Raw genomic sequence first — 21403 nt, 5'->3', positions numbered from 1 at the left:
ATTTTCGCATGGCCATCTCTATGACTTTAGCGAGTTTACCTCTTCCTCCTATGGGCAAGCGAAGGGTTAATCTGTGCTCTCCTACACATGGGCCGCTGTGTCATCTGGGAGTGCGGTTCCCTCTGAGGCTGGTGGTGATAGAAGTCCCCAGTCCTGATCTGTCAGGTGGATCTCAGTCCTCTATATCAGATAACGATCTTGATTAGATGAGTGGAGAGGGGGATCCTCTACTTTATCGTCTCTTTGTATATAGTTATAGAATCCCAGTCCTGAGCTCTTTGGGGGGTTTGTGTTATACACAGGCAGGATCTGTTCGTTTTGCACACCCTTTTGAAGTCCTTTTGGTGCGTTTAACCGTTTTCATTTCTAATCCGTTTTGGATAGTTTTTGTTTTAAGAGCTTGGGGTTCTTGTGGAAACTCTTTTGGAGTTTCGTCACTTGGATTGTTCCTGTTCTTGATGGTCGAAATGGATGTCTTCCGATGGAAGCTTCTGGATCTTTGGTCGTGGTGATTTTTTCCTCTATTTTATAGATATGAAAGTTTAAGCCTCAGCTTGTTTCTTTATTTGTTTCTTTTCAGTTCCTAGCACTGCTGGAACTTAAGTTTTGTGTTTATGACAGACGTGTCGTACCCTTTAGGACAGGCAGGACCTGTTTTGGGTATTAGTTCAGTCTTTTCTTCCCTTTCTCTAATTATTCTGGTCCAGGTAGAGCGGGTCCATCTATACCGAAAGACAGACGGGACCTATCTTCGGTTCTTCTGGATGGGCACTTGATGCTGGATAGTATGGGTCCGGGGATCCTAGAGGCCGGAGTTGAGCTTTTCATTCTGTTTTTCTGGACTAGGTGACTTTTGGGGTCTTGTCCTGATACTCTTCGCAGTGTCATACACTGTTGGCAAATGGCCCAATAAGGGGAGGGGTTTTCCCGTCTTTTCTGGGTCTGATGATTTTTAAGCAGAACTTATTAGATCTTTGTCAGAGAGATTACACGGTTCTCTCTACCTGGATTTAGGAAGAAGGATGTCTTTCCTGTTCAAAGCAGTCCAGTGTAGCCTGGTAGTTATCTCTGTGGTTTTGCATCTCGAAGGTTGATGGTTCCAATCCGGCGGCTGTCGCGGGATGTCATTTTAAAACATGCTTGTTTAAGCAGGTCCGGTTCTTAGGGACTGTTTGTCTTCCGGAACTTCACTTTGGTCTTAAGTTTTGGGATCTGGGGTTTAATGTGGCAGTAGCATATTTCTAGGTGTCGCAGTGGCTCCCGAGTCTTGGCGTTTCTGGTTTCTTCAGCGTCTGCTAGTAGACCTTTTGGGATTTGCTTCCTGCTGGTTCCATCCTTAGAGGTGGACCTAGACCTGAGTTCTGGTGTTGGATCCTTTGGATGCAGCTTGGTCTTTCAGACAGGAAGGCTCTTTGCCTTAGAGCTTACGAAGTTAGAATTACTGCCATCGGGTTCTGCCCTCCAATTCACCTTCAAGTCTTAGTTGGCGCTGTGTGGATTCAGCCCAGGCTGAGTCTTCGGCATAGCTTTGGGCTTTTGACTCTGTGTTAGATTTTTTGTGGATTACCTGTTGGGGAATCGTTCTCCAGTGTTCGGTCCAGATCTCCCGGTGTTGGGGATTTTTATCCTAGGTTCCCCGGGGCAGTTTTGTCTTGGTCTGTTCCCCGTCAGCAGGGAGAGAGTGTTTTCTGGGGTGTGTGGATCAGGATTTTCCTTCAAAGCATCCTTGTGGTTTTTTCAGTCGTGCATTTTGCTCTGAGGTCTGGTCTTCTGGGTTCATGCCAGTCGGGACCTCTTTGGTTAATGGATTATTTCTGAGTTAGTGAGTTCCTCCTGCATAGGGGAGGGTCTCAAATTTGGTGGTGGGCGGTGGCTCTTGGCATCCATCCATTCTCTGAGCGTGCTCTTCCGGAATGGATGTTCCTTACAATCATTCGTTTGATCTGACTATCCAGAGTTTTTCAAATGGTAAGCAGTTTGAGTTCTCAGTTGAGGTCCGCTGGACTATGTGGACTAAAATGAGTTCCCGGCCTAGCAAGTTGTAGGTTTGGAGTTGAATTCTGCTGTGGCAATTTTCTTAAGATTCTGAGGAGGTTTATTTTAACTTTCTTTTTCTCGGCCATGTCTCTCTTTTTCGAGGATGGCTCGATCCTATCTGGAGTGGGCGTCAGTGAGTCTGTTGCTCCTTTTTTGCCCGCGAGTTCATAATTCCGGTTTAAATGCTTATCTGCCATGAGAGTTCCCTTCTTGCAGGGTCTCTATGCGTCTTGGGATCTTTTCTTCCTGAGTGAATTGTGAGAGAAGGTTGTTTTCTGGAAAGGTTTTCAGTACTTCTTTCAGCTCGTACCTGGTGCTTCGTTATCTATTTTAAGTGTGGAGGACTCCCTCTATTTTTGTCGAGAGGAGCCAGCTTGTCCTGACTCTCTTCTGGATCCTGGAGTGTTCTTCTTCCCCTCTAGATTGAGTTGAAGAAGGGCTGGTCTTGCTAGTTCTTGTTCAAAGGGGCAGCCAGCAAAGATAGCCTGTTGAGTTAGCTGCCTGGCAAGTGGAAGGTTACAGATAGTTACCAGCTGTAGTTCCTTCTCTGGTATGTGATTTCACAAGCAGTTTTTGCTCTCTGTTTGTACTCTTGTTCCAGAGGTTCATTGGTCTTTCAGGTATTCAGTTTTGCTAGGGCTCTGCCTGTGGCAGGGCCGGCAAGTCAATTCCTTGCTCCTTTTTGGGGTTAGATTTATCCTTCAGGGTTTGCATTGGGTTATCTTTGTGCCTGTGCAGTTGGTGGTCTTTGAATTCTTATTCATTGACCTATTTTGGCTGTAGATTGTTTTTCTACGTATCATAGTTTTTCTATGTATCATAGTTTCTGTGTTTCAATTTGCAATACGTTCTTCCTTAAAGTGGTCTCCCGAGTTTTTTCTCCTTGTCCAAATGGTTAGAGGTTCTTTTTTTTTGGGGGGGGGGGGGGGAATCTTACCCTGAGATTTCTGTCAGACTTCATAAAAATAGAAGCTGGAAGCTGATTGACTTCCTCCTTGTTGGTGAAGAAGTGTTTTTCGCTGTTCCTAGGGGACTGTGGGACACGAGCCTCCTTGGAGGTTTATGGCTCAGTTCGAGTGCAGTGACATCTTTTTGGGCCTCTGACATGAGATCCTATGGTTCTGATTGTTGGGCGGCTGCTTGGTCCTCCTAACATTCTTATGGCGTTTAATTTTTTGCTTCTGTCAATGAAGCCGTGGGAGTTTGGTTTTCTTGCAGGCTGTGGTGCCCTCTGGTTGGGCCGCCTCTTATTTGTTGCCTCCTGTTAGCATTCAGTGTCCTCTGTAGCTTGGGTATTGTTTCCCACAAGTAATGAATGCAGCTGTGGACTCTCCCTGTATTTAGAAGGAAAACATAAAGTATGACTTACCAGATAATTTCCTTTCCTTCTATACAGGGAGAGTCCACAGCTCCCGACCTTGTCTCTGATGGGTGGCCCTAAATTTATTTTTTTTCTTCTGGGCCCTTTTTCACCCTGATGTCTCTCCTACTGTTCCTTGTTCCGTCGGCAGAATGATTGGGGGAGGTATTTAAGCCTATGGCTGGGGTGTCTTTGCCGCCTCCTGGTGGCCAGGTTCTGTATTCCCACAAGTATTGAATGCAGCTGTGGACTTTCCCTGTACAGAAGGAAAGGAAATTATCTGGTAAGCATAATTTATGTTTTATTCCTATTCTCAATTTTCTTTTTTCTCTTTCTATCTTTATTTAAAAAGCAGGAATGTAAAGCTTAGGAGCCGGCCCATTTTAGGTTCAGTAGCCTGGGTAGGGCTTGCTTATTGGTGGTTACATTCATTCACCAATAATCAAGCATAACCCAGGTTCTGAACCAAAAATGGGCCGGCTCTTAAGCTTTACATTCCTGCTTTTTAAATAAAGTTAGCAAGAGAACAAAGACAAATTGATAATAGGAGTACATTTGAAAATTGCTTAAAATTGCTGCTCTATCTGAATCATGAAAGCAAAAAATTGGGTTCAGTGTCCCTTTAACTTGATGTACATTTGCAGTAGTTTTGCCTAAATATTTTACCTTTTTTTTTAGCTGTGTTTTATTATTAATTAATTTGCCCCTTATACACCTCCCTCTGGGGCAGAAGTGAATATGTGGCACTGTGTCACCATCTGCTGGTGCCGGCAGGAGGGGTGGGAGGGAATCCGGGGGTCAACCCAGCAGCACAGGGGGGAGGGACTTGGAGGACCCTACAAATGGGAAAAAAAATAAATAATAAAGTTAGAGGGAGGGAGGGATGAGGAGGTACACTACACAAAAAAGGGGGAGTGGGGGGTCCCTAACTAACAATTGTCTGAGGGTGGACGTGTGGGGACCATTACACTACAGAATTTGTTTTTAGATACTGTCTGCCAGTAGCTAAGATGGTGGTGACCAGTGAGGGTTGAGGGAGGGAAGAGAGCTGTTTGGGAGGGATCAAGTAGGGATCAGGGGGTGGGACGTATCTGGAGCTGCAATTAGCGGCCTTCTAATTACCAAAAAGCAATGGCAAATCCATAAATGTCTGCTATTTCTGGACTAAGGGGATCCCAGAGAAGCTGTTTACAACCATTTGTGCCATGATTGCACAAGCGGTACGTAAATAATTTCAGTGAGAAACCCAAAGTTTGTGAAAAAGTTAACTTTTTTTTTTAATTTGATCCCTTTTGGCGGTGAAATGGTGGCATGAAATATACCAAACTGGGCCTAGATCAATACATTTAGGTTGTCTACTTAATTTTTTTTTTTTTATATATATAGTTTTGACAGGTAAATAAAAAAAAAAAATTCTCCAATATTTTGGTCAAGTTTTACCCTAAAAGTCCTGGTAGTGAAGAGGTTAATGTCCCAATTTCACTGTCATGTTTGTTCACTACAATTCATCAGAACCTGCTAATAACATCCTTTCTTGGATAATAGGACACTAACCCCATTTAGTCTCACACAAAATATATCTGTGTTAAATGAGAGACTTCACCTTTTTTTTATATTACAAATGGATTTTGTTTTCCTTTCAGGAGCGTCGCTGGACCTGCTGAGATTCCCTCTTGGAATTACGCTGCTAAACACCTACGGTGAGAATCTACGGTTACATAAAGTGTGATGTGTTATTGTCCTGTGGGACCAATTAATATTAATACAAAGGCTTTAAGCAAACCTAAATCTATGTATTTGCACCATTAGCTGATTTAATGAATCAGTCAGCACAGGAAGTGTTCTGGATTACAGGGGGTAATAGACTGATTAATATCGCCCTGTTAGTCCTCTGGCCACTTACAGCATTAAAGGGAAATGAAACCCAAGCATTTTCTTTCATGATTAAGGTAGAACATACAATTTTAAACAACTTTCCAATTTACTTCTATTATCAAATTTGCTTCATTCTCATGGTATCATTTGTTGAAGGAGCAGCAATGCGCTATTGGTTTCTAAATGAACATATGGGTGAGCCAATGACAATCAGTATATTTATGTAGCCACCAATAAGCAGCTAGAACCTAGGTTATTTGCTGCTCCTGAGCTTTCCTAGATAAGCCTTTCAGCAAAGGATAACAAGAGAAGAAAGCAAATTAAATAATAGAAGTACATTGGAAAATTGTTTAAAATTGTATGCTCTGTCTAAATCATTAATATCTTATGACTTTACTGTCCCTTTAATGCTTTTTTTTCTGCAGGAAGATACTGTTGGACTAATCTAGATGATTACTTTGACGATGTAACTAACGTTATATATTGCAGGGAGCAGTGAATCTCTAGCTTAAATTAAAGCATTTAACACTTTCCCACATAAATTCTTACACACTGCCTTGCACAGACTAGTTGGGTAAAATGTTAAAGGAACATGAAACCCAAAAATTTGTTAATCAGGTTATCCTTTGTTGTTGAAGAAGAAGCAATGCATCACTGGAAACTAGTTAACACATTGGATGAGCCAATAAGATGAGACATATATGTGCAGACACCAATCAGCAACTCCTGAGCCTACGTGGGTATCCTATTTAACAAATTAAGGAGAGGTGGTAGAATGCATACAAATGATTGGACAGTCACTATTGGTGTGCCTCAGTAGTCAACTCTTGGGCCTGTTTTGTTTGGCAGTGAGCAAATCAGTGGTTGTGTGGGTGGGTCGGTGGTTGTATGGGCGGGTCGGTGGTTGTGTGGGGGGTCGGTTGCTTGGGCGGGTTTGTTGCAAGGACGGGTCGTGGTTGCATGGGTCGGTGGTTGTGTGGGCAATTCGGCTGCGTGGGCGGGTCAATGACTGCGTGGGCGGGTCGGTGGTTGGTACATATATAACTACTGTGTGTGCAGACCTTATGCTGGCTACATACAGTATCTTTAGAAAAGTGAGTACACCCCTCACATTTTTGTAAATATTTTATTATATCTTTTCATGTCACAACACTGAAGAAATTACACTTTGCTACAATGTAAAGTAGTGAGTGTACAGCCTGTATATCAGTGTAAATTTGCTGTCCCCTAAAAATAACTCAACATGCAACCATTAATGTCTAAACTGTTGGCAACAAAAGTGAGTACACCCCTGAGTGGAAATGTCCAAATTGGACCCAAAGTGTCAATATTTTGTGTGGCCACCATTATTTTCCAGCACTGCCTTAACCCTCTTGGGCATGGAGTTCACCAGAGCTTCACAGGTTGCCACTGGAGTCCTCTTTCATTCCTCCATGACGACATCACTGGGCTGGTGGATGTTAGAGATCTTGCACTCCCCCACCCTCCGTTTGAGGATGCCCCACAGATGCTCAATAGGGTTTAGGTCTGGAGACATGCTTGGCCAGTCCATCACCTTTACCCTCAGCTTTTTTAGAAAGGCAGTGGTCATCTTCGAGGTATGTTTGGGGTCGTTATCATGTTGGAATACTGCACTGTGGCCCAGTCTCCAAAAGAAGAGGATCATGCTCTGCTTCAGTATGTCACAGTACACGGCATTCATGGTTCCTTCAATTAAATAGCTCCCCAGTGCAGTCACTACTCATGCAGGCCCAGACCATGACACTCCCACCACCATGCTTGACTGTAGGCAAGACACACTTGTCTTTATACTCCTCACCTGGTTGCCGCCACACACCATCTGAACCAAATAAGTTTATCTTGGTCTCATCGGACCACAGGACATTGTTCCAGTAATCCATATACTTAGCCTGCTTGTCTTCAGCAAACTGTTTGCAGGCTTTCTTGTGCATCATCTTTAGAAGAGGCTTTCTTCTGGGACGACAGCCATGCAGACCAATTTAATGCAGTGTGCGGCGTATGGTCTGAGCACTGACAGGCTGACCCCCCACCCCTTCAACCTCTGCAGCAATGCTGGCAGCACTCATACGTCTATTTCCCAAAGACAACCTCTGGATATGACACTGAGCATGTGCACTGAACTTCTTTGGTTGAACATGGTGAGGCCTGTCCTGGGTGAAACCTGTCCTGTGAAACCGCTGTATGGTCTTACCCACCGTGCTGCAGCTCAGTTTCAGGGTCTTGGCAATCATCTTATAGCCTAGGCCATCTTTATGTAGAGCAAAAATTCTTTTTTTCAGATCCTCAGAGAGTTCTTTGCCATGGGGGGCCATGTTGAACTTCCAGTGATCAGTATGAGAGAGTGTGAGAGCGATAACACCAAATTTAACACACCTGCTCCGCATTCACACCTGAGACCTTGTAACACTAACGAGTCACATGACACCGGGGAGGGAAAATGGCTAATTGGGCCCAATTTGGACATTTCCACTTAGGGGTGAACTCACTTTTGTTGCCAACGGTTTAGACATTAATGACTGTGTGAGTTATTTTGAGGGGACAGCAAATTTACACTGTTTTACAGGCTGTACACTCACTACTTTACATTGTAGCAAAATGTCATTTCTTCAGTGTTGTCACATGAAAAGATATAATAACATATTTACAATTAATGTGAGGGTGTAATTATTTTTGTGAGATACTGTATATAACTACTGTGTGTGCAGACCTTATGCTGGGTATGTATATAACTACTGTGTGTGCAGACCTTATGCTGGGTATGTATATAACTACTGTGTGTGCAGACCTTATGCTGGGTACATATATAACTACTGTGTGTGCAGACCTTATGCTGGGTACATGTATAACTACTGTGTGTGCAGACCTTATGCTGGGTATGCATATAACTACTGTGTGTGCAGACCTTATGCTGGGTATGTATATAACTACTGTGTGTGCAGACCTTATGCTGGGTACATATATAACTACTGTGTGTGCAGACCTTATGCTGGGTACATGTATAACTACTGTGTGTGCAGACCTTATGCTGGGTACATGTATAACTACTGTGTGTGCAGACCTTATGCTGGGTACATATATAACTACTGTGTGTGCAGACCTTATGCTGGGTACATGTATAACTACTGTGTATGCAGACCTTATGCTGGGTACATATATAACTACTGTGTGTGCAGACCTTATGATGGGTACATGTATAACTACTGTGTGTGCAGACCTTATGCTGGGTATGCATATAACTACTGTGTGTGCAGACCTTATGCTAGGTATGTATATAAGTACTGTGTGTGCAGACCTTATGCTGGGTATGCATATAACTACTGTGTGTGCAGACCTTATGCTGGGTATGTATATAACTACTGTGTGTGCAGACCTTATGCTGGGTATGCATATAACTGCTGTGTGTGCAGACCTTATGCTGGGTATGCATATAACTGCTGTGTGTGCAGACCTTATGCTGGTTATGCATATAACTACTGTGTGTGCAGACATTATGCTGGGTATGTATATAACTACTGTGTGTGAAGACCTTATGCTGGGTATGTATATAACTACTGTGTGTGAAGACCTTATGCTGGGTATGTATATAACTACTGTGTGTGCAGATCTTATGCTGGGTATGCATATAACTATTGTGTGTGCAGACCTTATGCTGGGTACATGTATAACTACTGTGTGTGCAGACCTTATGCTGGGTACATGTATAACTACTGTGTGTGCAGACCTTATGCTGGGTACATATATAACTACTGTGTGTGCAGACCTTATGCTGGGTACATATATAACTACTGTGTGTGCAGACCTTATGCTGGGTATGCATATAACTACTGTGTGTGCAGACCTTATGCTGGGTACATATATAACTACTGTGTGTGCAGACCTTATGCTGGGTACATATATAACTACTGTGTGTGCAGACCTTATGCTGGGTATGCATATAACTACTGTGTGTGCAGACCTTATGCTGGGTACATATATAACTACTGTGTGTGTGCAGACCTTATGCTGGGTATGCATATAACTACTGTGTGTGCAGACCTTATGCTGGGTATGCATACAACTATTGTGTGTGCAGACCTTATGATGGGTACATATATAACTACTGTGTGTGCAGACCTTATGATGGGTATGTATATAACTACTGTGTGTGCAGACCTTATGCTGGGTACATATATAACTACTGTGTGTGCAGATCTTATGCTGGGTATGCATATAACTACTGTGTGTGCAGACCTTATGCTGGGTACATGTATAACTACTGTGTGTGCAGATCTTATGCTGGGTATGCATATAACTATTGTGTGTGCAGACCTTATGCTGGGTACATATATAACTACTGTGTGTGCAGACCTTATGCTGGGTATGCATATAACTACTGTGTGTGCAGACCTTATGCTGGGTATGCATATAACTACTGTGTGTGCAGACCTTATGCTGGGTACATATATAACTACTGTGTGTGCAGACCTTATGCTGGGTATGCATATAACTACTGTGTGTGCAGACCTTATGCTGGGTATGCATATAACTACTGTGTGTGCAGACCTTATGCTGGGTACATATATAACTACTGTGTGTGCAGACCTTATGCTGGGTATGCATATAACTACTGTGTGTGCAGACCTTATGCTGGGTATGCATATAACTACTGTGTGTGCAGACCTTATGCTGGGTACATATATAACTACTGTGTGTGCAGACCTTATCCTGGGTATACATATAACTACTGTGTGTGTGTGCAGACCTTATGCTGGGAATGCATATAACTACTGTGTGTGCAGACCTTATGCTGGGTATGCATATAACTACTGTGTATGCAGACCTTATGCTGGGTATGCATATAACTACTGTGTGTGTGCAGACCTTATGATGGGTACATATATAACTACTGTGTGTGCAGACCTTATGCTGGGTATGCATATAACTATTGTGTGTGCAGACCTTATGCTGGGAATGCATATAACTACTGTGTATGCAGACCTTATGCTGGGTATGCATATAACTACTGTGTGTGTGCAGACCTTATGATGGGTACATATATAACTACTGTGTGTGCAGACCTTATGCTGGGTATGCATATAACTACTGTGTGTGCAGACCTTATGCTGGGTATACATATAACTATTGTGTGTGCAGACCTTATGCTGGGTATGCATATAACTACTGTGTGTGCAGACCTTATGCTGGGTATGCATATAACTACTGTGTGTGCAGACCTTATGCTGGGTACATATATAACTACTGTGTGTGCAGACCTTATGCTGGGTACATGTATAACTACTGTGTGTGCAGACCTTATGCTGGGTACATATATAACTACTGTGTGTGCAGAGCTTATGCTGGGTATGCATATAACTACTGTGTGTGCAGACCTTATGCTGGGTATGCATATAACTACTGTGTGTGCAGACCTTATGCTGGGTATGCATATAACTACTGTGTGTGCAGACCTTATGCTGGGTATGCATATAACTACTGTGTGTGCAGACCTTATGCTGGGTACATATATAACTACTGTGTGTGCAGACCTTATGCTGGGTATGTATATAACTACTGTGTGTGCAGACCTTATGCTGGGTATGCATATAACTACTGTGTGTGCAGACCTTATGCTGGGTATGTATATAACTATTGTGTGTGCAGACCTTTTGCTAGGTATGCATATAACTATTGTGTGTGCAGACCTTATGCTGGGTATGCATATAACTACTGTGTGTGCAGACCTTATCCTGGGTATGCATATAACTACTGTGTGTGTGCAGACCTTATGCTGGGTACATATATAACTACTGTGTGTGTGCAGACCTTATGCTGGGTACATATATAACTACTGTGTGTGCAGACCTTATGTTGGGTATGTATATAACTACTGTGTGTGCAGACCTTATGCTGGGTATGTATATAACTACTGTGTGTGCAGACCTTATGCTGGGTATGCATATAACTACTATGTGTGCAGACCTTTTGCTGGGTATGCATATAACTACTGTGTGTGCAGACCTTATGCTGGGTATGCATATAACTACTGTGTGTGCAGACCTTATGCTGGGTATGCATATAACTACTGTGTGTGCAGACCTTATGCTGGGTATGCATATAACTACTGTGTGTGTGCAGACCTTATGCTGGGTACATATATAACTACTGTGTGTGTGCAGACCTTATGCTGGGTATGCATATAACTACTATGTGTGTGCAGACCTTATGCTGGGTATGCATATAACTACTATGTGTGTGCAGACCTTATGCTGGGTATGCATATAACTATTGTGTGTGCAGACCTTATGCTGGGTATGCATATAACTATTGTGTGTGCAGACCTTATGCTGGGTATGCATATAACTATTGTGTGTGCAGACCTTATGCTGGGTATGCATATAACTATTGTGTGTGCAGACCTTTTGCTGGGTATGCATATAACTACTGTGTGTGCAGACCTTATGCTGGGTACATATATAACTACTGTGTGTGTGCAGACATCATACTGGGTACATATATAACTACTGTGTGTGCAGACCTTATGCTGGGTATGTATATAACTACTGTGTGTGTGCAGACCTTATGCTGGGTATGTATATAACTACTGTGTGTGCAGACCTTATGCTGGGTATGCATATAACTATTGTGTGTGCAGACCTTTTGCTGGGTATGCATATAACTACTGTGTGTGCAGACCTTATGCTGGGTACATATATAACTACTGTGTGTGCAGACCTTATGCTGGGTACATATATAACTACTGTGTGTGCAGACCTTATGCTGGGTACATATATAACTACTGTGTGTGTGCAGACATCATACTGGGTACATATATAACTACTGTGTGTGCAGACCTTATGCTGGGTATGCATATAACTACTGTGTGTGCAGACCTTATGCTGGGTATGCATATAACTACTGTGTGTGCAGACCTTATGCTGGGTACATATATAACTACTGTGTGTGCAGACCTTATGCTGGGTACATATATAACTACTGTGTGTGCAGACCTTATGCTGGGTACATATATAACTACTGTGTGTGCAGACCTTATGCTGGGTACATATATAACTACTGTGTGTGTGCAGACATCATACTGGGTACATATATAAATGACATTTATCTCCCTATGAGGCTTCACTTAACATAAAGACAAAATCTGTGCTGGGAATATAACAGTCTATGTCCTGCTGTTGCGGAGGGGCAGAAGCATTGTACAACAGTACACATTACCACCACTAGAGTGTGCACAAGGGAAATGTAATACAGATGATAGCTTTGGGGTCACTGTATAGTATACTGTATCTTTATTCTGATCTACTTTCTATTTAAAAAGACAAAAGTCCTGAATTTGATAATGTTTTTAAAAGCCTGTTAGAAAATCCTACACAACAAAATATGCTTAAAGTTAGTGACATTTGGTCACATTTGAGAATTTTATTACTTCAGTAGATAAGCCTTTTACATCTATTATGCATTCAATTGTTAATTTTAAAGTTGCTTAAAGGGAAAGTAAATTCAAAATTAAACTGTCCTGATTCAGATAGGACATGCAATTTTAAACAACTTTCCAATTTGCTTTGTTCTCTTGGTGTTCTTTGTAGGTAGGCACGTTTATTTCCAAGCCCTTGAAGGCCGCCTCTTATCTCAGTGCTTATAAACAGCTTTTCACAGTTAGACAGCGCTAGTTCATGTGTGCTATATAAATACCATTGTGTTCACACCCGTATAGTTATGAGTCAGCACTGATTGGCTAAAATGCAAGTTATGTCGAAAAAAACTGAGATAAGGGGTCAGTTTGCAGAGGCTTAGATACAAGGTAATCACAGAGGTAAAAGTTGTATTAATATAACAGTGTTGGTTATGCAAAACTAGGGAATGGGTAATAAAGGGATTATCTATCTTTTCAAACAATAAGAAATTCTGGTCTAGACTGTCCCTTTAAATTGTTTCTAAAGCTAAGAAGAAGTTAAAGTTCTCCACAACACACTTTTAGGCAGATTGCTCACTGGCTGACAAGGGCATTTCCCACAGCCCTATTGGTGAGGATGGGCACGCCTCTAAAGTATATAAACATGAAGTGTTACTCAGGACATGCATTTTACAAAAGAAACTTACATATAATATCTTCTTTTTAGGCTTCTATAAAGAACAAAGAAAATATATTCATTTTATTTTACAGTTAAATACTCATTAAAGGTATATTTAAATGATATTATATTTTATTATAGGATACTTTATTATATATATTATATTATGCTATACACAGGGTTCTGTAGTCTATCTATTATAGTCTAACATCCTTATCTTGTCCGGTCCTTATCTTGTCTTTATTTTTCTAATAATAATAATCACAGCAATAATAATGATAATCACAACAATGAAAATAATAATAATAATCACAACAACAATAATAATAATAATAATAATCACAACAATAATAATAATAATCACAACAATAATAATAATAATCACAACAATGAAAATAATAATAATAATCACAACAATAATAATAATAATCACAACAATAATAATAATAATCACAACAATGAAAATAATAATAATAATCACAACAACAATAATAATAATAATCACAACAACAATAATAATAATAATCACAACAATGAAAATAATAATAATAATCACAACAATAATAATAATAATCACAACAATAATAATAATAATCACAACAATGAAAATAATAATAATAATCACAACAACAATAATAATAATAATCACAACAACAATAATAATAATAATCACAACAATGAAAATAATAATCACAACAATAATAATAATAATCACAACAATGAAAATAATAATAATAATCACAACAACAATAATAATTACAACAATAATAATAATAATCACAACAATGAAAATAATAATAATAATCACAACAACAATAATAATTACAACAATAATAATAATGATAGTTAGTAGTAGTAATAATAATCACAATAATAATTATAATCATAATAATAAAATATAGTGTTATTTATATTAGTTATGTTATATATATTATCTATATAATTGTTATTTTACAGTATATTTATATTATAATAATATTATATTACTACATTTTCTGGTTTCAAAATGTTTATTATATTTATAGGTTTTAGGTATAGTTTTTTACATTATTTTTATGCATTTATAGCATTTATTTTATAGTATGTTTATCATATCTATTATATAATCTATATAGTATAGTATTTTAAATTTATTATATGTATATTTTATTTCACTGACATACTTGACCTTTTTATATTGGGCTAAATTACAAATTGAGCGCTAATTTATTGTGCAAATTTGCCTGTTTACGGGCGTGCAATAAATAACCAGCCATTACAAGTCAATTAGTGCTCAAAAAATTAACCAGATGTCCCTCAATTGCCCCAAAAATAGCATGTGAGGTCCCTTTTTTTTTTTTTTTTTTTTTTTTTAAAATGTAGCATTTAAAAAACAAAAACTGCACTAAGCAGTTTTTAGTTGTTTAAAGTGTTGGGTGGGGGGGGGGGGGGTTAGAAAAATAAAACGGCATTGAAAAGTGCCTTTACATTGCGGTCTATGGGGAATTGTGTGTTCTCTATAAATATCTATGTATATGCTTATATAGTTGAGTATATACATATATATAATCATGTACATATATATTTATGTGTTATTATGTGTATATACATATATATAATCATGTACATATATATTTATGTGTTATTATGTGTATATACATATATATAATCATGTACATATATATATATGTGTTATTATGTGTATATACATATATATAATCATGTACATATATATTTATGTGTTATTATGTGTATATACATATATATAATCATGTACATATATATTTATGTGTTATTATGTGTATATACATATATATAATCATGTACATATATATTTATGTGTTATTATGTGTATATACATATATATAATCATGTACATATATATTTATGTGTTATTATGTGTATATACATATATATAATCATGTACATATATATTTATGTGTTATTATGTGTATATACATATATATAATCATGTACATATATATTTATGTGTTGTTATGTGTATATACATATATATAATCATGTACATATATATTTATGTGTTATGTGTATATACATATATATAATCATGTACATATATATTTATGTGTTATTATGTGTATATACATATATATAATCATGTACATATATATTTATGTGTTATGTGTATATACATATATATAATCATGTACATATATATTTACAATTTGCAGCGCTTGATTCTTTATGCTGTGTCTCTTTGCGTGAGAATGAGGCTCCTATTGGATATTTTTATATGTATATTTTATGTCATGGTATATTTTATTATACTGACATACTTGATCTATTTATATTATTTATATTCTATTTATACTCTAGTATATTTATATCAACATCAACAGTAAAAAAAAAAAATACTTTAAGATATGTTTGAATACTATAATGCCAAAAGGCTTGATGTTTACTGTACTAATATCTATTTAAATTAAGAAGGAACAAAGGTTAGTGGATGGACAAAAGCAGAAAGTAGGAATTAGCTTGGACAAGTTAATCCATATTTACTACTATAGTGTAACTTTCTGCTGATTCCTCATTACCCCAGACCTGTCTGTGTGTGTTGTTCTAACGTGGAGCCTTTATTCTGCTACATTGGCGTCATTTCCGTGATTAACTGCTGTCATTTACTAACAGAGCTTTTATCAATTCTCTCTTTAGCCGTATTCGATTCATTACTTCCTACAGATTTGTAATAACGCAGCAGTTTGTCACCAATACAAAGAGTGATCGCTGTGCGCCTCATTCATTTATTTCTGCAGTTATTAATCTATACACTGTATTAGTCACCTAAAGCAATGTGTAAAGTGATCAAATGAAACACACTTATCTGTGTTTGCGCCGCTCCTTGTCCTTGCGACTTGCAGTGCTCTGTGTACGCTGTAACCTTGAGAATATAAGCTCTAGAGGTCATCTGATGACTTTCCATTGGGATATTTCAAGCAAGACTGCATTCCTGACCTGGTCACACGTCCCATAGGTTTGCATGGCATAACTGTGAATTCAAGGAAAGTGCCACTTATTTCAAACACTACAAGCACAACATTTTGTTAGGATGCAGAATGGATTTGTAGTAAAAAAAAGGAATCTGAAGTCTATAAACCCACTATGGTATCAGTGTATAATTGTACCTAATTGTTCACTATTGTATTTTTAATTGGTGTCCATATTAAAATGAAATTCCTTATTTATTTTAGGTTGGCCCAGCAATTTTGAGTTCTTTTGTGAATTTTTATAATTTACAATAAAGTTGTGTTCATTTTTATCCACATTTTGTATTATTGTCTTCTGGAAGGTTTAAGTTCATAGCGCTTATTGTCTGTAAGTTTTGTTTGTTGTTTACTGTTGTATGCAGCAATATCTGTAGTGTGGAAATAGTGTTTTTTTATTGTGTGTGCAGATCTTTTGTGACGCTCCTCTTAAAAACTGATATAAACTGTGCATATATAAACATTTATTGTACATGCAGGCCTTTTGTAATGTGGCGCTTACTAACTGACATATACAGTACATATATAAACATTTAATGTGTGTGCAGACCTTTTGTAATGTGCCTCTGTAGAGACCGTCTACACCAAAAATGTTTGTTTAAAAAATAGATAATCCCTTTATTACCTATTCCCCAGTTTTGCATAACCAACACTGTTATATAAATACACTTTCTCCTACATTGGTGTATCCGGTCCACGGCTTCATCCTTACTTGTGGGATATTCTCAATCCCTACAGGAAGTGGCAAAGAGAGCACACAGCAGAGCTGTCCATATAGCTCCCCTCAGGCTCCGCCCCCCCCAGTCATTCTCTTTGCCGCTCTAACTAGTAGCATCTCCATGGGGGTGGTAAAGAGTATGTGGTGTTAGTTGTAGTTTTTTATATCTTCTATCAAGAGTTTATTTTAAAATAGTGCCGGCTTGTACTATTTACTCTGCAGCAGAAAGTGATGAAGATTTCTGCTGAGAGGAGTATGATTTTAGCACCAGTAACTAAAATCCATTGCTGTACCCACGCAGGACTGTTGAAACCAGAGAACTTCAGTTGTGGGGAACAGTTTGCAGGCTTAACTGCTTCAGGTATGATCAGTCATTTTTCTAACAAGACCAAGTAATGCTAGAAGACTCTCAGAAATCCCCTATGGGATAGGTAAGCCATTTTTCTTAGACTCTGTATAAAATTATGGCTTATATTAAGGGCTCTATGCTGGTTGACACTATTGTGGGCTAAATCGATTGCTTTTTGGCATGTTTGAAGTAAAAATAAGGTGTTTTTTCAGACTTTGAAACACTTATGGGGTTTAATATTACGCCTGGCAGTTACTCCGACACCTAATCTAGTCAGAAAGGCCCCTCCACTCTGGAATGTAGAGGGAGGAGGCCTCATTTTCGCGCCTCAATTGCGCAGTTGTTTTCACTAGGCAGTTCATGCAGCTTCACGTGGGGAGTCCAGAGGCTTCAGAAAGGACTTCAGAGAGGCTTATTTCTTACTTAAATAATCCCTAAGGAAGGTAAAGGCCACAGTAGAGACTGTGGCATGGGACTGTAGTGTTTTTAACCGGTTACTGCTGTTATTAGCTCCGGTTTGGGCATTAAGGGGTTAATTGGTTTGAAAATTTGTGTGCAATCTTCTCAAAGCATTAAGACACTGTGGTGAAAATTTCATTAAAATCGGATGTTTATTTGATGGTTTTCTGATGTTTCAGTAATAAAGTGTGCACTTTTATTATTTAAAGAGACAGTAACGTTTTTGTCAAAAATAATTTTTATTGCATTGAAGTTCTGTCTAAGTCTGTCAAACATGTCTGACCCTTCAGATAGCCTATGTTCTGTATGTGTAAAGGCCAAGGTGGTTCCCCCATTAAATTTATGTGTGAAGTGTGCCATAGCGTCCAAACAGCTTAAGGACCGTACAATCACGCTTAAAGATGTAGCCCAAGATGATTCTTTAGCTGAAGGTAGTGAGGATAGCTCGCTATCCCCTCCTTCTGTGTCAACACCAGCTATGCCCGCGCAAGCGATGCCCAGTACATCTAGCGCTCCAATTGCTATTACTATGCAGCAGTTAGCAGCAGTAATGGATAATTCTCTCGCAGCATTTTTATCCAAACTGCCAGCTTTTCCAAGGAAGCAGGACTGCTCAGTTTTAAATACAGAAAATGAGCAAGCAGACGCAGAGGATAATTTATCTGTAGTGCCCTCACATCATTCTGACTTGGCGGTGAGGGAGGGCCTGTCTGAGGGAGAAATTTCTGACACAGGAAAAATTTCTCAGCAGGCAGAGCCTGATACCATAGCATTTAAATTTAAGATAGAACACCTCCGCGCCCTACTTAAGGAGGTCCTAGCTACGCTTGATGATTGTGAGACCTTGGTGGTCCCAGAAAAATGGTGTAAAATGGATAAATTCTTAGAGGTCCCAGTACACACTGATGCGTTTCCGATACCTAAGAGGGTGGCGGATATAGTGAATAAGGAGTGGGAGAAGCCAGGTGAACCTTTTGTTCCCCCTCCTATATTTAAGAAAATGTTCCCAATTGTTGACCCCAGAAGGGACGCGTGGCAGACAATCCCCAAGGTAGAGGGGGCAGTTTCAACACTAGCTAAGCGCACGACTATACCACTAGAAGACAGTTGCGCTTTCAAAGATCCTACGGATAAAAAATTAGAAAATTTTTGTTCAACAAGGTTTTCTTCTTCAACCAATTTCTTGCATTATTCCTGTAACCACTGCAGCGGCTTTTTGGTTTGACGAACTAGAAAACTCGCTCCAGAAGGAGACTTCCTATGATGAAGTCATGGACAGAATTCACGCCCTGAAGTTGGCTAATTCTTTCATTACAGATGCCGCTTTTCAGTTAGCTAAATTAGCGGCGAAAAATTCTGGTTTTGCAATCGTGGCGCGCAGAGCGCTTTGGCTAAAATCTTGGTCGGCGGACGTGTCGTCCAAAACAAAATTGCTTAATATTCCTTTCAAGGGTAAGACCCTATTCGGGCCAGAGTTGAAAGAAATTATTTCAGATATCGCCCTTCCACAGGATAGACCTTTCAAAGCTAAAAATAAGTCTAATTTTCGTTCCTTTCGCAATTTCAGGAACGGACTGGCTTCTACCTCTACAGCCACTAGGCAAGAGGGTAACGCATCCCAGCCCAAACCAGCATGGAAACCATTGCAAGGCTGGAACAAGGGTAAACAGGCCAAGAAGCCTGCTGCTGCTACCAAGACAGCATGAAGGGGTAGCCCCCGATCCGGGACCGGATCTAGTAGGGGGCAGGCTTTCTCTCTTTGCTCAGGCTTGGGCAAGAGATGTTCCGGACCCCTGGGCTCTAGAAATTGTCTCTCAGGGGTATCTTCTAGAGTTCAAGGACCTTCCTCCAAAGGGAAGGTTCCACATGTCTCGCTTGTCTTTAGACCAGATAAAGAGACGGGCATTCTTACATTGCGTAGAAGACCTTTTAAAAATGGGAGTGATACACCCAGTTCCAACAGCAGAACAAGGACTGGGTTTTTACTCAAACCTGTTTGTAGTTCCCTAAAAAGGAAGGAACTTTCAGGCCAATTCTGGATTTAAAAATCCTAAACAAATTCCTCAGAGTTCCATCATTCAAAATGGAAATCATTCGGACAATTTTACCAATGATCCAGGTGGGTCAATATATGACTACCGTGGACTTAAAGGATGCGTACCTGCATATTCCTATCCACAAAGATCACCATCAGTTCCTATGGTTCGCCTTTCTGGACAAGCATTACCAGTTCGTGGCTCTTCCCTTTGGGTTGGCCACTGCCCCCAGAATTTTCACAAAGGTGCTAGGGTCCCTTCTAGCGGTGCTAAGGCCAAGGGGCATTGCAGTAGCACCTTACCTAGACGACATCTTAATACAAGCGTCGTCCTTTCACAAAGCAAAGGCTCATACGGACATTGTTCTAGCCTTTCTAAGGTCTCACGGGTGGAAGGTGAACATAGAAAAGAGTTCCCTGTCCCCGTTCACAAGGGTTCCCTTCCTGGGAACAATAATAGACTCGGTAGAAATGAAGATCTTTCTGACGGAGGTCAGGAAGTTAAAACTTTTAAACACTTGTCAAGTTCTTCAATCCATTCCTCAACCCTCCATAGCTCAGTGCATGGAGGTAATAGGACTAATAGTTGCGGCAATGGACGTGGTTCCCTTTGCTTGAATTCATTTAAGACCACTGCAACTGTGCATGCTCAAACAGTGGAATGGGGATTATGCAGATTTGTCTCCCCAAATACAAATGGACCAGAAAACCAGAGACTCACTCCTCTGGTGGTTGTCTCAGGATCACCTGTCTCAGGGAATGAGTTTCCGCAGACCAGAGTGGATCATTGTCACGACCGATGCCAGCCTCTTAGGCTGGGGTGCGGTCTGGGAGTCCCTGAAAGCTCAGGGTCTTTGGTCTCTGGAAGAATCTCTTCTCCCGATAAACATTTTGGAATTGAGAGCGATATTCAATGCGCTCCAGGCATGGCCTCAACTAGAGGAGGCCAAATTCATCAGATTTCAGTCGGACAACATGACGACTGTAGCGTACATCAATCATCAGGGAGGAATAAAGAGTTCCCTGGCGATGAGGGAGGTATCCAAGATCATCAAATGGGCAGAGGATCACTCCTGCCATCTATCAGCAATTCACATCCCAGGAGTGGACAACTGGGAAGCGGATTATCTGAGTCGTCAGACTTTCCATCCGGGGGAGTGGGAACTTCACCCGGAGGTTTTTGCCCAGTTAACTCAACTATGGGGCCTTCCAGATCTGGATCTGATGGCGTCATGTCAGAACTCCAAAGTTCCACGTTACGGGTCCAGGTCCAGAGATCCCAAGGCGACATTGGTAGATGCCTTAGTGGCGCCTTGGTCGTTCAATCTAGCTTATGTCTTTCCACCGTTTCCTCTTCTCCCCCGGCTAGTAGCCAGGATCAAGCTGGAGAAGGCTTCAGTAATTCTAATAGCTCCTGCGTGGCCACGCAGGACTTGGTATGCAGACCTGGTGAATATGTCATTGGTTCCACCATGGAAGCTACCTTTGAGGCAGGACCTTCT

General features: G+C 40.1%; 1 protein-coding gene across 3 annotated transcripts in view; it reads left to right on the top strand.

The window, feature by feature from the left end:
* The window catches only part of PC (pyruvate carboxylase), a 1247468-nt gene that overhangs the window by 168195 nt on the left and 1057870 nt on the right, over positions 1-21403 (top strand). For all 3 annotated transcript variants that reach the window (XM_053719999.1, XM_053720000.1, XM_053720001.1), the window contains exon 2: positions 5041-5097. The gene's annotated coding sequence lies outside the window, so the exon portion shown is untranslated. The remainder of the gene's footprint in view (positions 1-5040; positions 5098-21403) is intronic.

This window comes from Bombina bombina, chromosome 7 (assembly GCF_027579735.1).
Source record: "Bombina bombina isolate aBomBom1 chromosome 7, aBomBom1.pri, whole genome shotgun sequence".
NCBI classification, from domain to species: Eukaryota; Metazoa; Chordata; class Amphibia; order Anura; family Bombinatoridae; genus Bombina; species Bombina bombina.
This window is presented reverse-complemented; position numbering and strand designations above follow the sequence as displayed.